The sequence below is a fragment of the Ambystoma mexicanum genome, chromosome 9 (assembly GCF_040938575.1).
Source record: "Ambystoma mexicanum isolate Mex_15411 chromosome 9, UKY_AmexF1_1, whole genome shotgun sequence".
Classification (NCBI taxonomy): domain Eukaryota; kingdom Metazoa; phylum Chordata; class Amphibia; order Caudata; family Ambystomatidae; genus Ambystoma; species Ambystoma mexicanum.
The window spans coordinates 1,030,411,461-1,030,439,141 of record NC_090931.1 but is presented as its reverse complement, the minus strand read 5'-3'; the positions used below and the strand labels follow the sequence as shown (position 1 = coordinate 1,030,439,141).

Below are 27,681 nucleotides of genomic sequence, written 5' to 3'. Positions count from 1 at the left end.
AGGAATAGGAAAGCTGGAGTAAATGAGTCTTGCGAGTCTTGAGCCTTGCTTTAAACAGAGAGACAAAAGGACAAGAGTGAATTTCAGATTTTAGGGGCAAGGAGCTGAAAGGTGCAAAAGCAAGAGCCAGCCTCAGGAGGATGAGGAACAGAAAGAAGAAATTGAGAACAGCATTGAATATTTTGAGTCGGTCGGCAAAGGTAAATCAGGAGGTAGAGGAAGGCAGGGGATGTAGAACATTAAAATTACATTGACTCTGGACTGGTAACCATTTGAGACAGGCAAGACAAGGTGAAATATGTGCCGAAGGGGGTCAACCAAACCAAGTCACAATGCCTGAGAGCAAAATAGAGTGAAGTGGAAAGAAAACATAAATTGGCAACCCAACATAAGGTGAACAAAAATAATACAGATGAGAGAGGACCAAGGATTGAAGCATAATTTAAGCGAAAGAAAGGGTCAGCAAATGAAACTTGTTCCTGATGTTTAACCAGTGGAAGTGACCAGAATGGAGCACAGATGAGATTTAAGTTTGAAAAGAAAGAGAGGCATTGGCGATGATCCCCAAGTTCCATGCTTGAGGGCACATAGGGCAATGCAACCGAGGGAAGTGAATAGATAGATGAGGGGGAATATCATAGGGGAGGCAGGAAAAAGTACGATTTCCATTTTCTTAGCATTAAGACCCAAAAGCAGGAAGACATCCAGGAGGAAATAGCAGAAAACCAAGAAGAAAGCCTATGATAAACTGTGTCAGTGAACGTGGAAAACAAAAAAATAATCTGGTTGTCATCGGCATAAAGATGTGCCTGAAATACAAAGCTTGTGATTCGAGCAGGAAGAGAAGAAGTATAGAGAGAGAATAAAACAGAACCAAGGACCAAGCCTTGTGGAACACCGCTGAAAAGAGGACGGGAAAGAGAAGTTGAGCCCTTCCAAGAGACAGAAAAAGAACAATTAGAGTGATAGGAAAAAAGACAATTAAATACAGTACCTGAAAGACCAAGGGAGGAAAGCAGTAAAGTAGCAGAGTGGCAAGGAACAGTCCCATGAAGGGTGTGAGTGTGGTCTAGGGCTAGAACGAGTCCATACAGAGCAAAGGCGTAGTTGGACAGGTAAGTATAACAATCCAATTATTTATTAGGTGTTTAGATTGCACAATAAGCAGATAAAACATTCTGGGTAAATACTGTCACACAAAACCCTTATAAAACATATATATGCATTTACGATTTGGAGAAACAAAATAGCATTTGCTTCAATGTCCAGTGAAACACAGGTAAGTAGTCATATGTATATAATTAGAAATAACTCTTTAGAATAATCGCAGTACAGCGTCCTTAGCTTTAATGAAGTCCAACACTAAGATTGTTTGGGGCGTGGTGGGTAAAAATCACCAGTTCCAAAGTAGATACTTTTCAGGTAAGTTTATATAAAGATTTGCAATTCCAGTGGTTATGATTAATAAGAGTCAACAAGTTACATAAAGTTCAGGTAAGAACACAACTCAATCCTAACACACTAGGTAAGGCCTAGAGGGGGATCCTTGACCCAGGATCCACAAGTCAAGTAAGACTGAGTCAGCATGAGGACGTTATGCCCTTGCAATCCTATGGTAGACAGGGTGGACAGTAAAAGGTATATATACTTATTCCCCTTATTCAGAGTTCTTCAGGGACCGCTTGTGGAGGTTCCAGAATCTATTGCAGGCTAGTTTTTCTGTCTTGCTTCCTTTTGTTGTGGTCACTAGATATCTAGACAGCAGAGGTTAGAATTGATCACAGAATTATGTTTTGGTCAGTCGTAGTGTTTAGGAATAGGTTCTATACAGCTTTCAGTACAACACACAAATGAAGAAAGGTTAAGACTTCTTCAGGCAAGATGGCCAGGGAGTACCTCTAGGACATGAAGATGACTGTTTTTTACAGAGGTTATCACGGTCAGACAATGAAAGGCAATCTTTCAGCTGTGAAAATGGGAGCAAGATCAGCACAGCTTTCCGTACTGTGAGATGGCTGAAACTGCAGGAGCAGGTGACTTGTGGAACAAGCTGAAGATCTGCAAAGTTCCAAGACTCTGCCTGGAACGGTGATGTCTGCAGGGAGGTAGCCCAGGAGAGACCGGATCAGTTTTCTGAATGGTCCAGGGACACTTCCAAAGGTTCAGCAGGCACAGATCCTTGAACATGGGGTGAGACTGGTTATTCCCAAGGGTGCAGTGGTCCAAGCACCAACAAAGGCCTTTTTGGGATCAGGACATATGAGCAGAGCTTTAAAGAAAAACAATGGAGTAAATGCTGCTCAGCATCTGAGGTCCTCTTTGGGTCCTCAGCAGGTTGCTCTTCTTTGAAGAGGACTTGGCTCCAACAATGATGTGATAAACGTTGCCAGGAGCCCTCCTTGCATCCTAAATTCAGGATGGGAGCAAGTCTAAGCCCACCAATGGTTAGGATCTTCACCATTCAATCTCGGAATGTCCATCCAAGTATGGATAGCCACTGGCCCCAATACCTTCCTAACAACAGACATTCAGTCACTGGTAATATGGACTGGGACTAGACAGTTCCAGCACCTTTCTCTGACCACACACATTAACCACCCTTTAGCCTGCAAAAGCCACAACTTTGCCCTGAATAAGATTGCCACATAACACATTTCCTGATAAGGCCAAGAAAAATATGGCCAAGGAACAAGTGAAAAACCGTGTGGCACGGGCATCTTAGAATGCTAGCCACCTATAGTAGTCGTTTTGCGGTACATGTGAAACTGTACAAGTAAAATGGCACAAAAACAGTCAAAATCTCACAGCTGCCACCAGCTTGTCAAAAGCCATTGTATAAAACTGTATAAGGATACATGGGGCCTCATTACGACCCTGGCGTTAAGGGTTTCACGGCGCCGTAAAAGGTATCGGCGCCGTTAAACCCTTAACGCCTGATTACGAGGTCCCTTTGCGGGACCCGACCTTAATGGCTGGTTTTTCCAGCCATTAAAGTAGGGACCCGCAAAGGGACTTTGGTGCTAATAACGGTACCGCAATTTGCGGAACCGTTATTAGCGCCTTCCCCATTCCCATGAGCCCTATGGGGCAAAAATGGGAATGGGGAAGGGCCATGGCGGCATGGGGAATTACCGCCCCACCAACCTCGGAATGGGGTGGTAATTCCCCATTCCGCCATGGCGGACACCGGCAGGGACCATGGTGCTAATAGCACCATGGTCCTCCGCCTGGGTCGTAATGAGGCCCATAGTATCCGAACTACAATTCACTGGAAGGTGATATGAGCAACTGTAACACTACAAGAATTTATTTAGAAATTAGGTTACTCAGCTTTTAATGGAAGTATCTGGAATTTTTAATTAGTCTGGTTGCCCTCTGCTCCTCTGCATTCTTTGTACAGCACTGCATTACTTTCTTGACCACTGACGAGAATGAACTACAATTCCCATTAGAATTGCAGTTCATGTGCCTTTTTGAAACTCCATCAGGTGCATCAGCGTGGGCGCTTCTAAGCCGGTTTGTGCCCGTTCATGTATGGTGAGTGTCTCTTGTGCTGTTTCATCTAATTCTGGATATGAGACATATGAGAATTTAAATTTAAATCATTTCATTTGGTTATTATTACAAATCAGGCGCAAAATAATAAACAGTGAAAGCATAAAATGCAACTCAAAAGGGTAAGGGTATCCAAGTTGTCTCTTACAAAGGTTTTGGGAAAACCCAAAGTTTTCAAAGTCACTCAGTGCTGACGTGGTACGCTGGTGCCCATCTTGGGAAGTGGATACCCCTCAAAAAAAGAATCTAACACAAACTCTCTGCGGTTTCCCAACGCTCAGCGCTTGCTTTCATCCTGAAGGCCTTGTGTTTTGAGGCCTGCTGGTTTGATGGAGATGACCTCCTTTTCTTAGCTTTCTCCTTTTTACTAGTTATTAGAAGTTTGCTGTTGTTGTTACAATTGTTGGGGATTCCCACAAGGCAGTGGCGGTCCAGGGAGTGATTGCTTTCCAGTCAACAAAGGGATAGGGCCTTGGGTGTTGGTTATGGAAATTCCCATAGTCCAGGAGGTGGACCAGGGGAGCTTGGCAGGAGAGGAGGTTGGCTAACTACTGTCACTAGGCTCGACCATGGAATCCTTCTTGCCCCCTTTTCCTACAGGATACTGTGTCATCACCCCTCTCTTGGTGTCCTCTATTAGCTTTGCTTCTACTGCTTGTGTTCCTCAAGACAGTGTGTCTGTCTCTGCTATTAAGACTTCCACCTTGGTCTCTCTCCTCCAGGGTTCTTTCTTACTGTATCCACCTCTCGTCTACAAACTTCTCCACCTAGCCTATTCTTGTTATCACCCTGTTGACCTCTTTGAACACTTTTTGTCATTAGTCATTTTATCACCTTCTTTAACCCTTTGGGTAGATCTGTCTCCACTCCCCTAATCACACTATTCACCCGGTTGAATCGCTCTATCACCACTCTCCTGATCAGCCTCTTTACCCCTTTGCCCAGGGCAGACATACGACCCTGATTACTGCACTGAGAGTTTCACACAGATAGGAATTATGCATAAGGGTACGTTTCCCTATTGTATTTGGTAGGTAAGCGTTAGGGATTTTGATGAAAATTATTCCCCATCCATAATATTATGCAGTGTTATATATCCTTGCACATCTGAGGAGATGAGAACATATGCAGAAATAGCTTTCAGAAAATCAACCCCCTGAAATAGAAGCAAAGAAGAGAAAAATGGCCCTTGAAGAATGCCTCTGCAGTAAAGGCACACATTAGAACGAAACATGCACATGTAGGGTAAAGAGAATAGGCAGGGTCCTATCTAAAAGGACAGGCTTCTAAATATGGTGAGAGTTGGCAAATATGTCTTAGTGAATGTTGTACGATAATATATTAGTTGTAAAGTTTTAAATGTAGTATTGCATACAGATTTTTAGGTAATGATGCAATGTTGATGTATGTATTGTGGGGAAAATGTTTAGAATATTGTTCATCACTTTATGTTCACATCACACTATAGCACGTTGATATGTCAGTATTGAATGGTGCCTCAAGCTCTATGTAGACAGGAATTAGATGTAACCAGAAGTTGCTTTTAAATGGATTTGTATTAAATAGATGGAATTTGAGGTTTATCCTTGTGATATTGGTGTGATTAGAACACTACTAATGTCTTCTGTGGGGGTCATACAATGCGATAAAAAACCCCACATAAACCTGATGTAATTATTTAGGTATTGTAGGTTGCCAGCCATTGATGTGGGAAGAAGGTTGCAGCTTTCAGATGTTTTCAAGGTGTGCATTGGTGTCTTTAGGGTCACAAGACAGACATCTAAAATTCAGGTTGTTTGTTTTTCTAACACTAGGTGAGAATACTACAGGAACATTTTGGATAAAGAGATTTATGGCATTTTTGGGTGAATATATGAGGAAACTACTAAATACAACATCTGTAATGGATAGGGAGTAATGAGGGAACATCACATTTAGGAAACTGGGATGAAGTTATCCAAGTAATAAGAGGCTGTTAAGGACTGAATTGCATGATGCAATCCTGCTTGAGTATTTAAGATGCAAAACCCTCCCTCACAGGTTAATATTAAGCAACAAACTGAGACTCTTCCTAGATCAGAAACAGTACCAATTGGGATGGAGTTTTATAGCATATAAGTGTCGCCCAGATTGGGACATACTTATAAGAGATACAGCCCAGGAGGTGGCAAAACAGATAGAAGATTGATTATGAAAGATAGAAGTAGATATTAAATAATGGATGGCCTAAAAGGGGTTTAAAAAAAGATTGCATGCATTATCTAAAGAAACTGAGTAATGTAAATGTTTTGCCACTGCAAAGCGTATTAAAAGATTTAAGAAAGATCTTAAAAACTTCACACACGAAAAAAGTTTCCCATATGTAATAGAAGATCACAGAGCGAAAATAGGACCAAATCCAGAAGAGAATCAAGGGAGAACTAGAAGGGGGAGATTCAGAGACACATCATACAGTAGCAGTGATGGGAGGTAAGAGGCAACCTAAATGTAAGATCAGAAGGACTGTCCACATCATCTAGAAATGAAACCCAAATTTACCATGAAAAAGTGAAATTATAGAGGCAGAAATAGAAATAGAGGTTTTTTAGAAAGGGGACAAGGAAAAAAGGAGTAATGGAGGGAACAAAATCTGAAATTGATGAGAAGCGGACATCCTTGGTAGAATCTACCAGGATATTCACTGACAAATGATGAGATATGAGTATTAGAGAAGGGATTTGTTTTTGAACTTACTAAACAGCATGACCCCTTCACTTGTTGGTTAGAGATAAAATCCTTCATGCACAAAATACATCTGTAGCAATACTTAGCACATCATGAATATAAACCAACTGAGAATATCTCAGAACTCAAGAACCCTTCAGATTTTAACCCACAGATATGTGCAAGATCAGCAGAAGCATCAGTCTTCTATAATAAAGTTTGAAAACATATAGAAAAACTGGAAACAACCTTCTAATAGGCCCTTTAAGAATATCACTAAGTTAGACGAAAAGTCCCCTAGAGGTCTATCTGCCCACGAGTTGATTGTGATAAGGAAGGCTGACATGGGGGGAGCCATAGTGATCCAGGATCGATAGGATTATATTGAAGAGTGCAATAGACAATTAGTAGATAATAATGCTTATGAAAAAATACAGCAAGACCCAACTTCTAAACTGCAGCAGGAAGGAATACAGTCAGGAATCATAAGAGGCAAGGACAATGGTTGGATCGCTCTACAAGAAGCTGACTATCTTGTTCAATTGAATCCCTGTATTTCAGTGTTTTACACTGTCCTCAAAATATGCAAAGGTTTAGAAAGTCCATATGTCCGATTGTCTCTGGGGTTTCATCAATGCTTGAACCTTTGTAAAAATATGTAGATGTGTTCCTGCAGAAATGCAAGTGCAATAAAAAATGCTATGTCAAGGACACTCCTATATTGTCAAGATAAAGGAACATAGGCTGTTTGTACCCAATAATAAACTGTTGATAGGCTTAGACATAGTATAACTCTATACTAACATCCCACAACAGGCTACATTGGAAGTTGTAAGAGCTTACTTTTGAGACAGATGAAACAGGTTCATACATGCCAGCATAATTCATATACTGGTGCACAGAAGTAGTCCTTACTGAAAATGATTTCATGGAGAACTTTTCAAACAGATCAGAGAAACCGTTATGGGAGCTACAGTGACTCTGAGAGTGGCAAAACGATATGTGAATTACTTTGAAAAAAGGTGATTTCTAGTGTGACCAATCCACTTGGGAGTAATAATCTAGACTGGAAACGTTTTATAGACAATGTCATTGTCATTTGGCAGGATTCTAAGTATACAGCAGAGGAATTTGTGAAATGGTTCAATTGCCAAAATACTCATCTTCAGTTTACAACTCAGATTAGTGATGACTACCTTGACTTCTTAGATTTAACTGTTTTCAGCCAGGGAGGTGTCCTCAAGATGAGACCATAACATAAGAAGACGGGCATGAATGCACTTTTACATAAGCAGTCACCATCCTAAACAGCTTAAGGAGAATTTACTGCTCAGACAATACCAGAGACTCTAAAGAAATAGTTGTTGTAAAAATACCTATCAAGAGGAGGACAATCAATTAATATTGAAATTGAGGGATAGAGGATATCTGGCTAAAAGCAGAAGAAAATTGGCTGAGAGATTCTGGAATAATAACATGTAGGCACTTTTGGAACCCATGCAATATAAAGAAGGGGAACGGCAAAATAATAAACCATTGTATGTGTACAGTCATATACAAATATGTTGTATAAAATCAAGAATGTCAAATTCTGAGATTTCAATCTTTGCATGTAAGAGAAGCATGAATATTAAAGTGAGAGTAGTCAGGAATAACTTTAAAAGTACTACTGTGAAAAGTCTTACATTGCCCCAATTATGGGATTTATGAGAAGCAACAGGATATTACCCCTGTGGTAACTGTATAATGTGTGTACAGACTTGGAGAGTAGATTAAGCAGGTTTGGGCCTATGATACAAATAGAGCCAACTGTAATTGTAAACAGGTTGCATATATATATATATGTACTCATTTGCCCTTGTGGGCTGAAATACATAAGAAAAATTGAGAGAAAGGTTAAGTGCAGAATGACTGAGCACAAGAGTTGCATAAACATGAGTCACAGAGGCACCCATGGTAAAACATTATGTTCTGTTATCTTAACTTGTCTTATATCGCTCACTGTTACATTGGCATGGTCTCCTGGCGCTTATGTGGCTCTGCAAGAAAGATGATGGGGTTGGCCAGTAGGGGAAGAGTGATAGGATAGGTCCAGGACCAGTAAAAACTGGCGTCTGTGTGTGTTGGTTTGCTGGTGAGTTGATTGGGTGCACTGGCTTGTTGTATCTGTAAGGGTAAGGCCCAGTGTCTGCGTTGTTTGCTATATGTAAATGTTTTTTTATGATAGGTGTGTGTTTGTGTGTGTCATGTATAGTTTGGATGGTAGTTTTGATTGTGCGCACTGGCTTGTTATATCCATAAGGGAAGGTTCAGTGTCTGGGTTGTTTGTTGTATGCAAATGTTTGTTATGTTGGGTGTGTGTTTTGTGTGTTTCATATGTAGTTTGGCTGGTAATTATGATTGTGCGCACTGGCTTGTTGTATCTGGAAGGGTAAGGTCCAGTGTCTTAGATTGTTTGTTGTATATGAATGTTAGATACGCTGGGTGTGTATTTGTGTGTAGTTAGGCTTGCCAAAAGGGTGTGTATAGTTCTTGGGAGATATGTTGGAGGGGAGCAGGAGCAGGGTGTTAGTACATTAGGTGGAATTGGAACACAAATTGGAAGAATTTATATGGGTCATGCTGCAGAAAATACAGAAAATCGAATGCCCAATGAAATAAGGAGAAACTAACACTGTTGGAGCAGAACATGATTTTCTGCACACAAAGTGACCACATTGGTCTAAATGATAATGTGGAATGGGAGACACGTGGAAGACTAGCAGCGTTAAGTACACAATTCATTCAGAAGATATCAAATAAAAGGGGATATCATATATTCAATCTAGGCCACTGAGAGTGGGAGATATTCCCGGATGCATTTAAAATGGATTAAATGGAGAAAGCCATATTTGGAAGTGTGTACATCACCTGACATAACTATGCCTACATACCCCTCGAACCCTCCATCTCCTTCCCCTTCATGTACTTATCGTTCAGACTGCATAATGTGGTACAGCAGGCGAGAATCCTGCAAGAGTACATGTAACATAGAAAAGCATTACCTTAAAGGTGAGGTTCATCCAAATACATAGCCTGGAGCAAAACTAAAATTCCCATGAATGGGTGGAGTCCAGTACAAATGAGGAAGTGAGATCACAAAGGAGGTAAAGGGTGTGGCTATAAAAGGAGAACAACAGAGCACGTTGGGTTTTGCCATGTGAAAAGGTGGCAGGCTCTCAGTTGATACATATCCCAGTTGGAAAGGTAAGAGAAATGGAAAATATAGCCTCCATTTATTTCAGCATGTGAGAAAGAGGAGATTAACATAGATCTTCTTTTAAAACAGGGAGAAAGATGTATAACTTTGCAAAATCTCCAAGTCCAGACCTAAGAAAAGAGAAAAGGACACTCCTCTGCAGATTTAGATAGAATTTCTGTCATTGAGCGAGGGGAGCTTGGCATCCTAGTATTTCTTTTATGCCATGCCTTGATTCCCTTAAAGGGTTAGTAGCTACAGGGTCACCAGCTTCAGTGGGAATGAAAGCACTGTGCTTTGGGAGAGCCTGATTTCCCTGCTCCCATTTAGTTTCAAGGTATAGGAACTGCATTCCTAAAAAGGACCCTGTATTTAGCAATATGGGAGTGCCCCCTGTCCTGGGATGGTAACAAGTGAAGGTCACTAGTGGATCTGCACTATCCTACACTGGCCCCAACATCACCTAGACAGAGGAGAGACCATCCACCTTGGTCACGTCCCAGGAAGTTCAGAAAGTGATGAAAAGGACTTTTTCACGGTACACACAGTTTGAAAATGCTGTGCAAGCACTAGAGAAAGGCATGATGAGCAACTTCCTCAGCAGAGACATACAGCTTTTATCCCACAACGACTTAAGACTCAGCATGCAAAACATACACAACTGAGGTTTTCCAGTGTCTCCAGACATCAGTACTATAAGGCATTTCCAAATGCAAAATAATTCTGACCATACACAACTTGTTTTCATCTGCATCTGGTCCAGTTGTTACTTGGGGTATCAGGTCATGAGGAATAATGACAAAGAAACACAACATTAGTTTGTAGCTGGGATTGAGAGAAGCAAACAGTGAAGAAGGTGAAGTCTGCTTTCTTTTGCAGGGTGGAAACATCATATGTCTACTAAGAAGAGAGGAAGTGAAGAGAGGGATGTGGAGAGTTGAAGGGAGAGAGACTTATGTCAGGGAAGCTTGAGGGATACTGCCTTGGGGTGAGTAGGAGATTGAATATTGGTATATGAGGGGGTAGCATCACAATAGTCTCCCATGCAATTACTTGGAAAGAAGTAGACAGGGTCCATAGACTAAAGGATGAAAGAGGTAAAGGATACCTGGTCGTGATTTATTGCAGATAATGTACATTCATTTAGTTTATTTTGGCCATTTCATTTCATCATCACCATTCCAACTTTATTCAGAAATTAATCCATAAAAGTTAAAAAAACATTCAACTCAACATAGAACGTGATAATATAAAACATGTGACAAATTTGAAACATAGACACATATATTATATACAACTTTAGAAACTTAAGAACAGGTGGCCAAAAATACAAATATCATGTTACCAAGATCATAGCACAAATTCTCTTTTATTTCATGTGCTACCCATGCATGTCAAAATTGCACAAACAACATCTACAGACTTTACACTTTTGCACAGATGTTCTGCAACAATCAGTGACATCACACCCTTATTAAACATACATGAGGGTCATCATGAGTTGGGTGAAGTGGGAACATGCTGTGGTCATTCTATTACTTCAGAATTTACCGCTCTGCCCAATCCTGTGTTCCAGGGCATTCACCTCCAGCTCTGAGCCACTGCCGGCTTTGCGGTAATGTTTGTCACTATTTCCACTGGTGCTATTACCGCTCCACTGAAACTTGGAATCCGGAACAAAATTGCGGTAACGCTAATTGCATTGGCCGGTATCCCGGCGCACGTAGCACCAGGATAGAGGCCATGGTCTTAAATTCCTCATTCTTAGGGAATCAAACTGAGGCAGATGAAAAGGAAGTGCTGAAGAGTTTCCCTCAAAGAAGAACAAAAAGGGCACATAGGGCAAAGATGACCATTCCATTTGGCTGGTACAGTTGCCAATGTGAAATTCCCTAAATGCATTGTCATTAATAGAGAGCACTTCAAGCGATCATCCTCCAAACATAGGTACTCCTCCATTGTGTAAGATTCCCTGCATAGTAGATACTCATTCCCCATGGATAGAATCAAACATTTATTAACATACTCATCCCACTTAAATTGCAGATAGAGAACAGGGTATCTTGGCAGAAATGTTTCGGGATAGAATGATTTCCGGCCATGAGACAGCTCTCACGTTAAATGTGGTACAGGTCCTACAAAGGTGTAATTTCCTAGATAAACTTAGTCCCAGGAAGGGGGAATCTTATCTACTTCATCTGTGTAAATGCAATGAGTGATCATCTCCTGGTGTCTATTGTCTTGTTTTTCTCTTTCTCTTCTCTCCTTTTTTCCATTCATGTTGTTCTTCTCTTAGTCTCAGATAGTAAGTAATGAACCACTGCAAAGTTATGGTATGTTTGGTTTGGTTTTAATGTGAAATGTATGCCTTCTTGATAAATGTAACTGGAGATACAATATACATTCTGTTTTATGATTTAAGATGTGTAAAAAAAACAAAGTTGGTTAAGACACACACAAAAAAAAAATAATTGCATGTACGCATCCTGATCAACTGCTTTATGAGATGTATTAATGGTTTCTGGGCGGGACCAAAGATCGCCTAGGTCCAGCCTCAACAATAGGTCCTGTATGTGCTAGAACCACCCAATAATAGTAGCTTCCCTATGGGTGAATACATCTTTTAGGACCTAATGGAATTTCATATGGAATTCCCCTGCCCAAATCCATACCCAAAATAGAATTGGTTTGAGAGCAATCAAGTCCGTAATACACAAAAGGCCAAGTTCCCTATGCAGTGGAATATTTGGAGAACTGGGTGGAACATGCAATAATCTTTTGAGAAAGTTATTCTCAGTCACAGAGAGAGTACCAGTGGTGGAGGGGCCACACAATTCAGCTCAAAAAAGGCACCAGTTAACACTTGGACTCTTTTAATCTCAATAGCCGGGACCACTGAATTACACTTTGCTCTTCCAGCAAAGGCTAATATGCCATTGCATTTCCTTCCCAAATTTCCATCAGCCTTTTCTACATGATTATTCCATTTATCGTCATTTAAAATGTTGACACCCAAGCTCTTAACCGCCTATATGGGTGCCCCGTTTATATCCAAAATCATGTCAGTCCCAAGGCCACGGCTTTTGCCAAACGTCATAAATTTCATTTTGGAGGCATTCACCCACAAGCCTTTCAACTGACTGATTTAGTGAAGTGGGCAGCCTGTTTCCTCAACCCCATAGGTGTACGTGATATAAGAACAATAGTGTAGGAAAAGAACAGAATGCCCAATCTTCCGCCGGCTAACAAAGGGGCTTCCAAATTACCCATTGCAAAGTCATCCAGGACACCATTGAAAAACAGATTAAACAGCAAAGGTTGACAATGTGCAACTTTGCTTAACTCTGTTCCTGACATCAAATGTACTCGTGACCTCACCCCCTGGACCCATCTTACTTAGTAATTTTAATGGGACCCCCTTATCCTGCAGCACTGTCCATAACGCTAATCTAGAAATGCTGTTGAAGGCAACCTTTAGGTCAACACATAAAAGATAACGGTTGCCCCTCAAAAGTTTAATACATTTATCCTGAATTAGATTTCATCTCAAAATCTGCTCCAATGCACTAAGCTCCTTAACAAAGCCCACTTGTATGTGTCTCAATGCTCCTAGTTCGAGGATCCATTCTTCCAGCCTTGTTTGCAAAATGTTCCCATACATTTTGCTACTGTTCCATTGTAGCGATGTTGGTCAACAGTTACTGGGATTTCCCCGGTCACGTTTTTTAAAACGTTGGCACAATTTCTGCAGTACATCAGAGATGGCTTAAGGCCAGTCCTCAGAATTGTATTGAATAGTCCATGCAAATAGGGCACCCATACCTCTGGCTTATTTCTATAAAGATCGGGTTGCATATAATCTAGCCCCAGTACTTTCCATGGTAACCCATACCCTTTGCCACTTTGTCGAGGCTCAACTCCAGTGGTCCGCCAAGTACCCTTTCATACGCATTACAAAGAGGTAGCACTACCTGGTTATCAAAATGTCACCTGTCCTCCTGTATAACCCAGAAAAGTGATCAAACCATATCCTTTCCGGTATTGATCCCTGCAATGGGTTATGTTGCTCACTATCACACTGAGACAGAACCTTCCAAAATTCCTTAGAATTATGACAGGCCAGGGAATTTTTTAAGGCTTGCCAGCTTCCCAGTAAATAAAGTTTTTTTTTCCCCATAATATTGTCTTATAATATTTTCTCAATAATTTAATTTCATTACCACCACTGGTGATCTAGCCTTGAATTTGCCATCCTGCAATCCTTATCATAGCACCCTTCTCTCCGCCATTTTCCAAAAACATTTTAAATTCTAGCATTGGCCTTGAAAATGGCATTATCATTGTTCACGCCCATAGTCCTAACAATATCAAAAACTGTTGTGGTCTGGCAATATAAAATAATAATAATAATTTGGCACTTATATAGTGCTACGAACCCTCAGGTATCTGAGCGCTTCTTATTATTACCTACGGTGTGTGGTGCTCATTTATTGACCTCGGAAGGATGAAAGGCTGAGTTCGGCCCCCCGGGATGGCCGGAATTCGAACCTGCACGGATGACAGAGCGAGCGTTTTCTACTCGCTGTGCCACTTGACCGGCTATGCCTCAGTCCAGTTATTGAGGATCAAGGGGTTATACCATTTCAATCTGCATCTATAATGTGAGACCAGCATACTCTGGGTGACCGTCCCGTGATTCCTATATACTGGGTGTCATTACAATATGTACATTTTTATGCATATTATTTCTGTACACCTCTCTTAAGCTTGGCTTCTGTTGCTCATATCAAGCCCCTCCCAATTTTGGAGTGTGGCATGCCTGCTTACCTTCTAACAAAACTACCTCAGTTCATGAAGTCTTCTTTCATTACATTTCAGATGACCTAGAATGACTCAAAGTGTTAGCATTACAGTTAACATGTGTACTTGTGCTGCTTTGACCTCTCACCAAGGAGTGTATCTTATACCAAACAACTGATTGACATTGGTAGTGGCTGTAGCCTTTTCTATAATTTGAACTATTGTATGTATTATTTTCAGAGTCCTTATTCAATTCTATTTCGAATTATGTATTGTCCAGCTTGTTCTCCTGTTCTTTTTTTGTGAATATCAGGATTGCCGTCTCCCATCTCGCTTTTAAGCATCAATCCTTATGTTCCTTGTAGCAATATTAATCCCTAGGTTTTCTTCTCTATGTATTTTCCATACTTGTGTCTGTCCTTTACCCTTCCACGTTTTCCAACATCTCACTGCATCCTTTGTTTTTTCCTCACAACCTGTCAGTTCCATTTCTATAAAGTACATACAACCGTTGCTGTGTTACATTTCAAGAAATAAACACTTTCATTTCGAATGATATCATGTCTTGACTTCTGCTCCAATGTGCTTTATCTATTCTGTTATGCATCTTTCATCTGCACTTCATTCTTCTGTTAATACTGCACCACTACATGTGCTGTTTCCTACATTATTGTCTTTTACTTCTTTTTGATCTGCTTGTGTTTCTGAATATTAACATGTTTAGCATGTCCTTGTTTCTAATCAGTGTACTCTACATTGGTATTGTCCAGTTGTGCCTAACATACCTAATATGAACTCTTGTTTCAAAGCCCTTAAACAGTCTATCTCATTCTGCCCTTTTTTGCACTTTCTCTTTCGTTTTCAATGTTCAGATTTCTCTTCAGGGTCATTTTCATGTCTTCTAGTATTCCCAAGTGTCTAAATATACACTTTGTTGTCTCATAGATATTGTGCTGATTTTGAATGTTCAGTTCTTTGGGGGGAGTGCTTTACAAAACACTACTTTGAAAAATATGTCTTATTCACCTAAGAATCCCAAAACAGTTGTATGGAAGGAAGGGTCTTCAAGGCCCCCTCCCCTTCATTCTCACCAACATGCAGGCTATGACTCATCCAGCAGCCACCCATGTGCCTCTGGCCAGGGATGCGGGATGGCTGCGGGTCGACACATGTGGCTGCAACACTCAGCCGGCAGCATGGTACCAGACTCCATTTTGAAGCACGCTCAGACTCCATTTTGAACATCGTAACTTAGGCCTCACAACACAAGCGGTCTGCAGGGCTGCAGCACTCCCCTCCTGATCGCGCACAGCGAGCCAGGCACTTCCCTCGCCCTCCTCCCCTTGGCGTCCCTGCAGCGCGTCTGTTATCACGGGAGAATAGGCAGAAACAAGTTACATGACAAACACTGTATCTTTCACCTTCCGCAGACCAACATTGACCTGCAGATGACCGGGTCCCCTCGCAGACCACACATTTATGGCATATGCCAAGGATAACCCCCAAAATCTGTTCCCCGTTTGAAGTGCCTGATACGCATACATAGCCCGTGTGCCACCCTGTTTCACCCATACAGCTAATCGCTCTGAAGGGACTATAAATTCACTTCTGTTGTTGTATGCCACGAGATTGATTGTATAAATTGAAATAAGGTGACTCACCCATCCCAGATTCCACACAGAAGCATGAATTGTATGCTTAAGCCTTTTAATCACCAAGCGAGGATACACAAAGCAATGTATGACATCAATATATACTCAATGACTTTCTAAAAATGTATGATTTTGAATATATTCAAATAGTATCACAATATGTATAGTTCATTATGATGTATGTCGACTGTATAATAGAGTGTCCTTTGTAGCATATGTATAACCCCTGAGCATTGAACCATGCACCCCATATTGTAAGCAGAACTTTGCACACCTTTTAAACATACCAGTACACACAGTAACCTAGTTCTACTTCGTTCGTATGCTCCATGTGTGCCCTATGAAACATAAACAATATATGGCCCAACAGGCTACAGAGCCCTTTTCTCCCCTCTCATGTACCACTGCATGCTCAGCCCCCACCCTCTCTCTCCCTCTGGCCGGGCTGAGATGTAAAGCTCTGGCCCTACAGATGATGTGATGCTATAATTGTAAGCCCTCACCCTTCCCTTGTGCTTGTACCTAGCGAGTACCCTCCTAAGCCCCCAGACTCGGATTGAAAGAAATATGGGAGACAAGCATCTCATCCCACCTCCTCTTGATGTACCAGCTAAGTGCCCTCTGACCTGATAGTATCCCAGTTCACCCTAACCCCGACTGACCATAGAAGCCATATATTTTTTCTTGTACTAACATACTACAAAGGTGTCCCCCACTAGATCTAACAAAGAGAAATGATAGATGTATCCCTGCTGTGCTCCCTGATAAGTCACCTAAACCCATGAAAGCTGCTCACCTATTGCTCACCCCATGTATAGTATTTTCTTTAGAATGATGAAATACTCACACCTAGAGTTATGTGTTATATGTCTTATGTTAGAATAACGATTTGTAGGATTTACAGGGCATCATGAATTACAATTAAAACCAAACGAGTATGTGTGGCCACAAGGGCAAATGTTAGAGTAGTCAAGATGCATCAATCAACCATCGTCTGACCAGAGCTCCACCCTGATGAGTTCAGCTGACCTGCAAGCATCACCATGACACCTTAAGGAGCCTCGCCAATCATGAAGCTTCACACCTATACGTCTATATGTACCCTTCGCCCACTGCCCAATCTCATCGATTCATGTATCCCTTAGCTCCAACGTCATAGTTGACATGGTTTTGTAACAAAATGGGAATGTTTGCTGATGTTCGGCAGAGCGCTCTCAGAGTTTGCAGAGTTCTCTGCTTGCCTTATATCGGTTTGGATAAACTTTTACTTTTTGACTTCACCCGCACTTGTTCTTGGTCTCATTCCCATCTGGGGTGTGTCCATCTTTGACTCTCACTGGGGAGTTATTAATGCCTTTTTGGGGATGCTCACTTTCAAGTGGTGACCCCTAAGATGTGATTTGTCCCTTAGTTCCTTTTGGAACGAGGTGTCCCCGGCCACCGCGGAGAACCATGGCACACCCCCTCAAGAGAGCTGCCCGCCTACGGCAACCGGTACACCTAGATGTGAGCACGCAGTAGGGCGAGAGGGTATGGGTCCCCCTTTGCAAAACCCAACATACCGCCAGCCGGAGCCAGGGGTGGCATTTGAGTGTGGGACAGCGCCTGGACGGACCGGGTCTGGAGGGTCTCGGATCAAGGCGGACACGTGAGTACCAAGTGCGAGCGACATTAAAAGGAGGTGGATATAGAATATGGTATGTGGGGTCAGATCGAGTTGAGGGGAAAACAGAAAGGGGGCTCTTGTGGGTATGAAAGATATTATCCTATTCTTTTTCCTTTTTCTGCATATGGGCATTAGGATGAGTTAAGGAGATTACAAGGTGAAAAGGGAATACGGGAACCTAGCTCCGCGAGGCGGTAGGAGGCGGTGCTGCATAGTGCTATCTTGACTAGTACTGGGAATAAGTGGAAAATAGAAGGAATCAGTCGGAGTCTCACATAAGGGGAAGACTCGGAATATAACTTAAAAACGCTTTATTCTTTTTCTTTTCTGATCAACGGGAAAATATCCAGACAACTAAGGGGTAAAGGGTGTAAAGTATTGGAATAGGGGAGATCTTAGGTAGTAGAAGACTGAAAGGAGGTAGGGAGGGTATATGTTACATGTTGTATGTGAACTGTCTATTGGTCATCGTTATGTATTGAGCTCGTTATGTCTTTTTGTGATCACTATATGTTGGTAATGATTACAATTGTTGCATTGTTGCCCCATGAATAGTGGTAATTGTAAGTGTGACCCTGTGAAGAGTAAGCGTATAGTGTCATGCAAAAGTGGTATACAACTGACAAATAATACTGTTATAGCTAGAATTGTGACTGTATAATACATACCAGCAAAGGGAATGCAGGGTTAGGGATGGGCGCTGAAACATAATTGACCCACATCTGTCAGAGTTCACCAGGTTACGCAGATAGTATTACAAAGTACCATGATCAATGGATCACGGAATTAAAAGGGGAAGAGCTACTGCAGGTGTGGCCACAGGGAGGATCATTTGACAAAAATATACTGGACATGGTAGCCACATGCCTATTTGTAAAATATAAAGGAAAACAATTGCAGAATAGAAGGGAAATATTAGATCTATGGCTGTTATTTGAAGAGGTGCCGTCAATAAAAAGAAAAGAGCACATAAAAGAACAGGTTCCATCTCCCATGGCAATAGAGAATAATGGGAAGGAGGGCGGAGAAAAGGAGGGGCCAGTAGATGTTGTACGAATATACCCCCTCTTACAAAAACCAGTACCGGCAGAGGGATACAGTGACCCAGTGTATGTGTCAAAACCCTCCTCACCAACCACATCACAACCCACAGCACCCCCGCCATATGAGTGCTCGAGAGCGAGTGGACAGGTGAGTAACCCGTCCATAGATATTGAAAAGTTTACAGAAGTTTAAGACTCAAGGTTATCAATGGCCCAAAGTGAACTGTCCAGACTAAGAGATATGTGAGAACAAAGTGGATCAGGTACTTCCAGGGTCGATCAGACACAGTGGTCACAGACACCCGACAGGTCAATAGAAGAAGGGTGGAAGAAGGGGGAAATACTATTTCGAATAAACGATGAGCCAACAAGAATAATAGATTTAGAGCAACATACGCCTGAGGGGGAAACGATGAGGGAGGGAATGGCATCGGGAGGAGCGGAAGAACTCTGGTGCGACATAGAGGAAGAAGAGTTAGAAGGAAGGAGAATAGGGATTGCAGCAGGAGGGACACCGGTGAGGATAGACGAAACACCTCCGGGGCGGGCAATGGAAGAAGAATGGAATGGAAGATTGAGAAACATGATGGGGACGATAGCAGTACTGGGAAAGAGAGGGATAAAGGTGAGTACGGGGAAAGGAACCAAAGGCAAGTTGCAGCTGCCACTGATACACAGGGGAGGAGGGAGGCCAAATGACATACCCTGGGCATAGATGGATAAAGCAAGTTTATTAAAGTTATTACCCCCACTGTCAGGAGGCTCAATTAAATGGAAATATGCATTCGAGAAGAACACTTCAGGGGTCCCTGTTATTATTATTATTATTATTATTATTATTATTAAAAGCTTACTGGTGTCTTCGGTGGGTGATCAAGCTGACTGGGTTTGGGCGAAAGCAGGCTTCCTGGGGATAACACTGGATTGTGACCGCCATGACAGTGCTTCCTTTAACACAGTAAGAGCAAGAATATGGGATGCATTAAGAGACACATTCCCAGACACGCCTGATTTACAGTCAGTAATACAATGTACAATGAGTGATGAGGAAGATGCAATAGCCTTCATTTTACGGGTGCAGGAGATGTGGAGAGCAGAGATGGGCACGGCCTGGGATCAATCAACCTCCCTGTTCTACTTTATAATAAAGAGAGGGCTCCCGAAGGAAGTTCAGAAAGCGCTCGATGGCAGCTAATTGGGCAGGAAACGGACAGGAACACTGGAATGGTGAGGAACAATACGGAGGGTCACAGTGGCAAGCAAGAAGTGGATGAGGTGGGTACAGAGGACAAGGGGGGGTGGTCAAGGGTATGGAGGGTATGGTCGGTATGGAGGGTATGGAGGCCCAGGTCCACGGGGAGGACAAGGGAATTGTTGGAATTGCAGAAGTTGGGGACATCTTTCAAGGGAGTGTAGAAGCAGACCCATGAATAATTACCAAAATGAACAACAGTACGGCCACCCCCACCCAGGAAGCCCACATGGGCCGTGGAGGGAGAGAAGAACAGCAAGATCAGAGGTACACAGATGAGCGCATGGTGCCACCGTGTAATGTTCAACAGCACCCACAACCCCGCAAACACCTGACACATGTACAAGGCAACCCTTTAGATACAATGGCAAATGGTGCCCCTACACCTTTTGGTGGAGTGGCAGTGGTGTCAGGGAATGTTTTCGACAATGGGGGAAACACAAGATACTCAGCATAGGACAGCCCACAGAGAGCACTTGCGTGTCCAGTACTATCAACGACCCTTGATGCAGCTGAGGAACCATTGGTGGGGGCGGAGATAGGAAATAAACAATTCATTTTTATGGTAGACATGGGAGCCGAAAAGTCATGCCTACCAGAAGTCAGGTTTCTGTTATCTAATCATAAATTGGAGATGCAAGGGTTCGCCGGGGTGGTGGTCGAAGTTCCTTACACAGAGGATTTGGATGTAACAGTGGGCGGGAAGACAGTACGAGCACCTTTACTATACTATGAAGAATCACTGATTAACTTATTGGGGAGGGACCTCCTCAGTAAGCTCAATATGACAATATCATTCACTGAAAGAGGGATAGTTTGCTCAACCCCGGGGAGCTGCCCAATGCGAGTGATGTTGGTAGTGCACACACGAGCCACAGCACCAGAGGTGAGGGGAATACCAGTTGATCCAGACATGTTCATCCAGGGGTTGAAAACACTAGCGTGAGTGGTACCAGAATTAAAGCACCAAGAGTGGAGATTGCCTGTGGAATTTGTTTTCCGCCCCATAGCACACCCAGAAATAATGCCTGGAACAGTAATGTCCCTAGATTTGCATGGAGTACAGGTGTCTGCACAATGAATAGCAGTCATAGGAATGGACATACATGGGCGTCAATGGCAAACAGTACTGTGCATCAATGCTAATATAGCTCTGCAAGACTTGTCTGATGAGGACCTCTTTACTGACTCAGACAGTGATGGGGAGATAGTGATGGAGATTGCAATCCCCTGTGATATCATGATACAGACTCGACAGGTGCCAGTACAGTTGATGAAAGTGGTAGGGGCGCCACCTCCCTTTTTCGATGATGACTCGCAACTGGTGCCACCGGAATTGTGGACCACAGGCCCACATGACGTAGGATTGTTGCACGAGGTGACACCAGTAAAAATAAAGCTCAAACCTGGGGCATTACTGCCCAGGGTAAAGCAATACCCACTGCCCCGAGAAGCAGAAGAGGGGATAAAAGAGACAATACATGCCCTGTTAGCACAGGGAATAATAGTACCCTCAAATTCACCATGTAATACTTGCATCTACCCTATCAAAAAAGCAAAGAGTGTGGAGGATCATCCAGGATCTACGCCCTCTTAATGACATCATACAAAAAGAATTTCCTTTGGTCCGAAATCCTGCATTGATTTTGTGCAGCATACCAAAAGAGGCATCATGTTTTACAGTAGTGGACTTGAAGAACACATTCTTCTCAGTCCTACTAGACCCTCAGTCACAATATTTGACAGCATTCCCCCTGGGAGGGAAAAGCTATGAGCATTGCAGGTTAGCTCAGGGATAATGTGAGAGCTCAAACACATTCAACAGGATTTTACATGAAGATCTAGGAAATATCAAAACAAAGAGCATGATCATTCAATACGTGGATGATCTTCTGATCTGTGGAAAAAATGAGGATGAGTGCAGGAAAGATTCTATTACACTTTTGACATTGTTGGCCCACAAAGTTTACAAGGTGGACAAGGGGAAGTTACCGTACTGCCAGGAAGAAGTGTTGTATCTGGGTCAATTGATATCAAAAGATGGTAAACGAATCATACCAGACAGAGCAGCTGCAGTACGTGCGGTAAATGAACCTAAAACAGTGAAAGAAATGCAAAAACTTCTTGGCATGTGCAACCACTGCCATGCCTCGATATCAGATGCAGGGTACACAAAACCATTACTGCACGGACTCAAAGAAGTACAAAGAGAACACACAGAAATACAGTGGACAGCAGAAATACATGATGCATTCAGTACCCTGAAGGAACTGATCTCAACAGCACCAGTACTCACAAACCCAGATTATGTACACACATTTGATCTATTTTTGCACTGCAATGGGACACTTATGACAGCAGTACTACCACAAAAAAAATCATTGGGTCATAAGCCTCTGGCGTACTACAGTGGTACACTAGATGCAGTCATGCAAGGGCACTTCGCTTGTGAGCAATCTCTTGCAGCCGCAGCGTTCACAATTGAAAAAAGTGCAACGATTGTGATGGGATGTTCTGTGACATTATTTGTGGAACATTCAGTATTTGCAATATTAGAGAGATCAAAAAGCACATTAACAACACAGAGAGCAACAGCACACGAGATCATCTTATCCAGTGCTAACATACACATAGTAAGATGTAAAACAGTGTACCCACAACATTTCACACGGGAGCATGCACAGTGGAAGACAGGCAAACACACAATTGTGCTACCTACAGAGGACAGGATGGATACACACCCACAGCGAGCAAAGATACCCTATGGAAAGGAGAGGAATATTTTATAGATGGATCAGCATCAATTAATTCAGAGACAGGAGAGAAGCATGTGGGGTGGCTGTTGTGAGACTAGAGGAAGGTGAATATACTCATTCAGCAAAGGTTACCTGCCCAATACATGCAGCAGAGCTAGTAGCAGTCATTGTAACACTGTATGCAGCAAAGGGATGCACAGTAACGATCTACACAGACTCCACATACATGACCACAACAGTACATGGGGGATTGGCTAGATGGGGGAGGAGAGGGTTCCATAGAGCAGACGGATCCCCAGTACAGCACGCTGAGTTACTAAAAGAGTTGATAGAGGCACAAAAGGAACCTACAGTTGTGGCCATAGTGAAATGCCAGGCACATACAAACAACAATGACGTCATCTCTTTAGAAAACGCAGCAGCCGATGCTGCCGCAAAAGAAGCATCATATTTAGCTAAGGAAACAGCAGGTGAGTACATACTGCAGAAACATGTGGAGGAGGACCGCCCTAATGGATAAAATTCCATGCCCATTCCCAGATATTAGAATTACAACAAGAAGTGACTTTTGAGTAGAAGGAGTTGTGGGAAAAGAGAGGGTGTAGCCAATCATCCATTGGCCGCCTTTGGCGTCAAAACAATACAGGTAAAGTATTAATGCCCCATAAGCTACTAGAAATAGCATTCCAACAGCTTCACTTCCCAGCTCATAATACAAAACAACACATTGCAGCAGAGATACAGGAAAATTGGTTTGCACCAGGGTTGCAGGAGCAAATATCAAAATTGGCCATGGAATGTACAACATGTCAGATATATAATTCAGGGATGACACTAAGAACACTGCGAGGAACACTATCAAAACCAATTGGCCCATTCAGAGAGTTACACATAGATTACCCCGACATGGGCGAAAGATGCAATAGATCATGCTACATGATAGTGGTGGTTTGCCCATTCTCAAGATGGGTGGAGGCAGGCCTGTGCGCCCACCCAGATGCAAAGTGCGCAGCAAAGTTCCTAGTGCGGGAAGTGTTTCCCAGCTGGGGAATCTGCAATGTAATATGCTCAGATATCGGGACACATTTTGTCAACGATCTGTTCAAAGAAGCAACAGCAATGCTAGGAATAACACATAAATTGTGCATAATTTATCATCCACAATCGAATGGCATGGTTGAGAAAAGAAATGGCCTCCTGAAGGGGAGACTCTCGAAAATTGTGTTACTCGCTAAAGAAAAATTGGGTATACTGTTTACCCCAGGCCTTGTTTGAACTGAGAAATCAACCCAGGAAGGACCACCATTTGTCCCCCCATGAGATTGTGACAGGAAGACGCCTGCATACAGCACACTCCCCACTCTGCAGACACTCAGATGCTCACAGGAGTGCAACAGTGCTAGGGGACGAATTCAATGAGTGCCTAACAAAGCTCACTAAAGCAGCCCGTTTGATTGTCAGGCAGCTAGCACCACCGTTCACACAAGAAGCAACAAGTGACACAATAACACCAGCAAAATACAGTCCGACAGGTCAGCTCATGCCAGGGGAGATGGTATACGTGAGAAGTTTCATACGTTGGTGGAACTCTCCAAGATTTCATGGCCCATATGAAGTGGTGTATTGCACACCCACTGTGGTAAAATTGAAAGGGCTGAGATCCTGGATACATTTGACGGACGTACAAAAAGCTTATGATAGCATAACACAGGAAACAGAAATGGGAATGGGAGAAGAGGTAACGCAAACTTAGAAGGGGAAAGGTAGAAGTTAAGAAGTACAAGTGTGACAGGAAGAAAAACATTAAAGGCAAAAGCAAAATAATGTCATGATAAAGTTAATGTGATGAACAAAAATTGCTCTCTCTCTCTCTCTCTCCCCCTCTCTCTCTCTCTCTCTCTCTCTCTCTCTCTCTCTCTCTCTCTCTCTCTCTCTCTCCATCTCTCTCAAAAATAATTAGAAAAATGTCATAATATGCTAACAATAATTGAGTTAAAAATGCAAAATGAGAAGAAGAATGTAAATAAGAAAACTGTTATGTGTATGATTTGCTTAATACACTTGTATGTCTCATCATGTAGGAGAAACCATGGCAACGGAGGGGGGCCCTGATGTAAACAGCATTAGAATAGATAGGAATGGCAATAGAAATTTTGACTTGCGTAGATATAGTTATGAATGTGGTTTGTTTATGTGTGACATGATATTCTTTTCAATGATGTTTGGACTGGTAATATATTGGGTGATAGCATTTATATCAATAGATATAAATGAGGGGGAGGCAATGGGAAAAACATGATAACACAGGATACTCACCTTATATGGGATGGGTTCAAACTAATCTGGGGACACGGGACACACAACAGTGGCACATGGCATACAAACAGGACAAGTGATATACGTGTAACAGCACCCCCCCACCCCTTACAATGCCTCTGAATATAATATTTATGAATTAAATGATCTCAATTTCTCGGAATTACCCTGGTTATATGATGACAGCACTCTGACTGCGACACAAATATCTGAAACCACCATAGAGAAACCATCCCCCATAAGTATGGAACAAGAAAATGCAAAGACGGCCGAAAGGTTTATTGCATTGTGCAATGAGTGGGAAAAGGGGGGCAAGGGGTGAACACCCTAATGCAGTATGAAGCAGGGAAAGAAAGAGAACATCCTAAAGGCAATAAAAGATGGAAAAGGGGGGCGGGGAGGAGAAAATATAATGAATATTCCGGGTTAGGGCTAGACACAATAGAAGATCCACAACACCCGCACCAGTTAAATAAATGGTACGCAGACATGAGCTCCACTGCAAAGCAAACAACTAGTGAGAGCTGTTACGTATGCTCTCTAATCCCCCATTCCTCGGGTACCCCCAAGGTACTCCTGCCACAAGAATCACCTATTGCAGATGTCCAATGTCTCCTTCATCTCGCATTATGCAGAATAAAGAACACCTTCCAGGCACACACCGTCTCTTTCGAAATGCTACAGAATGAAAAAACATGCCACTCAAGACCCAAAGGAGTGGTGTGCCTGAAGGAACCATTTTTAGTGATTAAAGGTAAATGGCAAGACGAGCAAATTACATGCAAGGCAGAGGCACTACAAGGGTTGGCAGTCGGAAAGTTGCAGTGGATCGAGAAAACATGCGCTCCGATATGGGCCCAACACATCACAAAGCTCACTTGGGTAACAGCCCTAGAAAAGCCCTTAAAACTGCAAAAAGAAATTACATGCAAACTGTGTTTACTCAGGGAAGGAAAAGTAAACATGGGCACAAACAAGAACTGTAACAAAACGCTCATCATCCCAGACATGAAGAAAGGTACAGATGCATTAATGGTACATACAAGGTTTGCGGTAAGCAGGCATATTTGCACCTCCCACAGTCATGGAGGGGCAAGTGCTCCATGGCAACACTGCATTCGACCCTGATGGTGGACCCTGAAAGTCATATTCAAGATGGGAAGGGGCTGTCAGTCGTCCAAGAATCAGAGGCTCCACAACCATCTGATGAGGCCCAGGTGTATGCTCTATCGTCAGAGAACAGGCAAAGCTCAGTATCCAGAAAAAGAAGGTCATCCAATTACATATCCAAGGCATCCACAGAACTTTTGGCACAAATTCCAGACAGGTTCCGGTTGTTCAATTCCACTGAAACATTTTTCGCCTCCCTCATACCAAGTATCCAAGTACGAGCCAACGCAAAATGGCTCCAAATTGCGTGCTGGGAGCTGATCCAACTGGCCAACGACACAGAAGAAGGATTCAATGTAATAAAGGTGGAGCTAAGGGCCCAACGACTAATGACGATGCAGAACAGGTACGTTCTAGACCTGTTGATGTCCATGGATGGAGGTGTTTGCCGAGAAATTGGGAGCGCATGTTGCACTTTCACACCTTCTGCAGACGCGGACAATGGAACTCTGTCACACGTTATTGCAGCCATGCACAATCTTGGCGAACGGATGAAGGAAGAAGGAGGAGGGGGCAGCCCAGCTCGTGGTTCGATGAACTTTTTCGTGGGTACCATCTTGGCTCAGAATGGCCGAAAAACTATTGGTGCGCACCATCGTCTTTTTTCTCCTGATTTTTTGTGTGTGCCAGCTGGGTCTTCGGTGCTGCGCAGACACAGTACCCAACAGTGCCATGATGATGGTTACAATGGGCAACGCAAAGGGAGTGATGCAGATGACACATAAGCTAGAAGTACAACAGGAGAGGATTGGGGGCCTAAATATAGAATGGGACCACTGAACTATGATGGGTACATCGTAGACAGATTATATCACACTACAATCAAGGAACCCCGCACACTAAAATGATATAAAGAAGTATGGGTGAACTTGGAGGGAGATGGGTGGTGTATATATATATGACCTGCACTCCTGATGAATATGCTAGAGCTGGACAGGGCCTCTGAGGAGTGTGCAGGGTCGGGATGCCACGAAAGGAAACACCTGCGTGGGACAAAGCGGTGGCTGAGGAGGAAGAACGAAAGAGGCTAGGTGAACTGCAATATTCGTTACTTAAGTAAATAAAGGGGGTAATGTATAGAAGGAAGGGTCTTCAAGACCCTCTCCCCTTCATTCTCACCAACGTGCAGACTATGACTCATCCATCAGTCACCCATGCGCCTGTGGCCAGGGATGCGAGATGGTTGCGGGTCGACACATGTGGCTGCAACACTCAGCCGGCAGCATGGTACCAGACTTCATTTTGTAGCACGCTCAGACTCAATTTTGAACATCATAACTTAGGCCACATAACACAAGCAGTCTGCAGGGCTGCAACTCTCCCCTCCTGATCACGCACAGCAAGCCAGGCACTCCATCACCCTTCTCCCCTCGGCGTCCCTGCAGCGGGTCTGTTCTCATGGGAGACTAGGAACGAACAAGTTACATGACAAACACTGTATCTTTTACCTTCCACAGTCCAACATTGACCCGGAGATGACCGGGCCGAAGCTTGAGAAAAACAAGCTATCTCCATAAAACTTGTCCTGTC

At 42.9% G+C, this 27,681-nt stretch overlaps 1 protein-coding gene across 1 annotated transcript in view; it reads right to left on the bottom strand.

Moving 5' to 3' along the window:
* Positions 1 to 27,681, bottom strand: part of GRB14 (growth factor receptor bound protein 14) — a 1,091,974-nt gene that overhangs the window by 92,578 nt on the left and 971,715 nt on the right. The window lies entirely within an intron of this gene.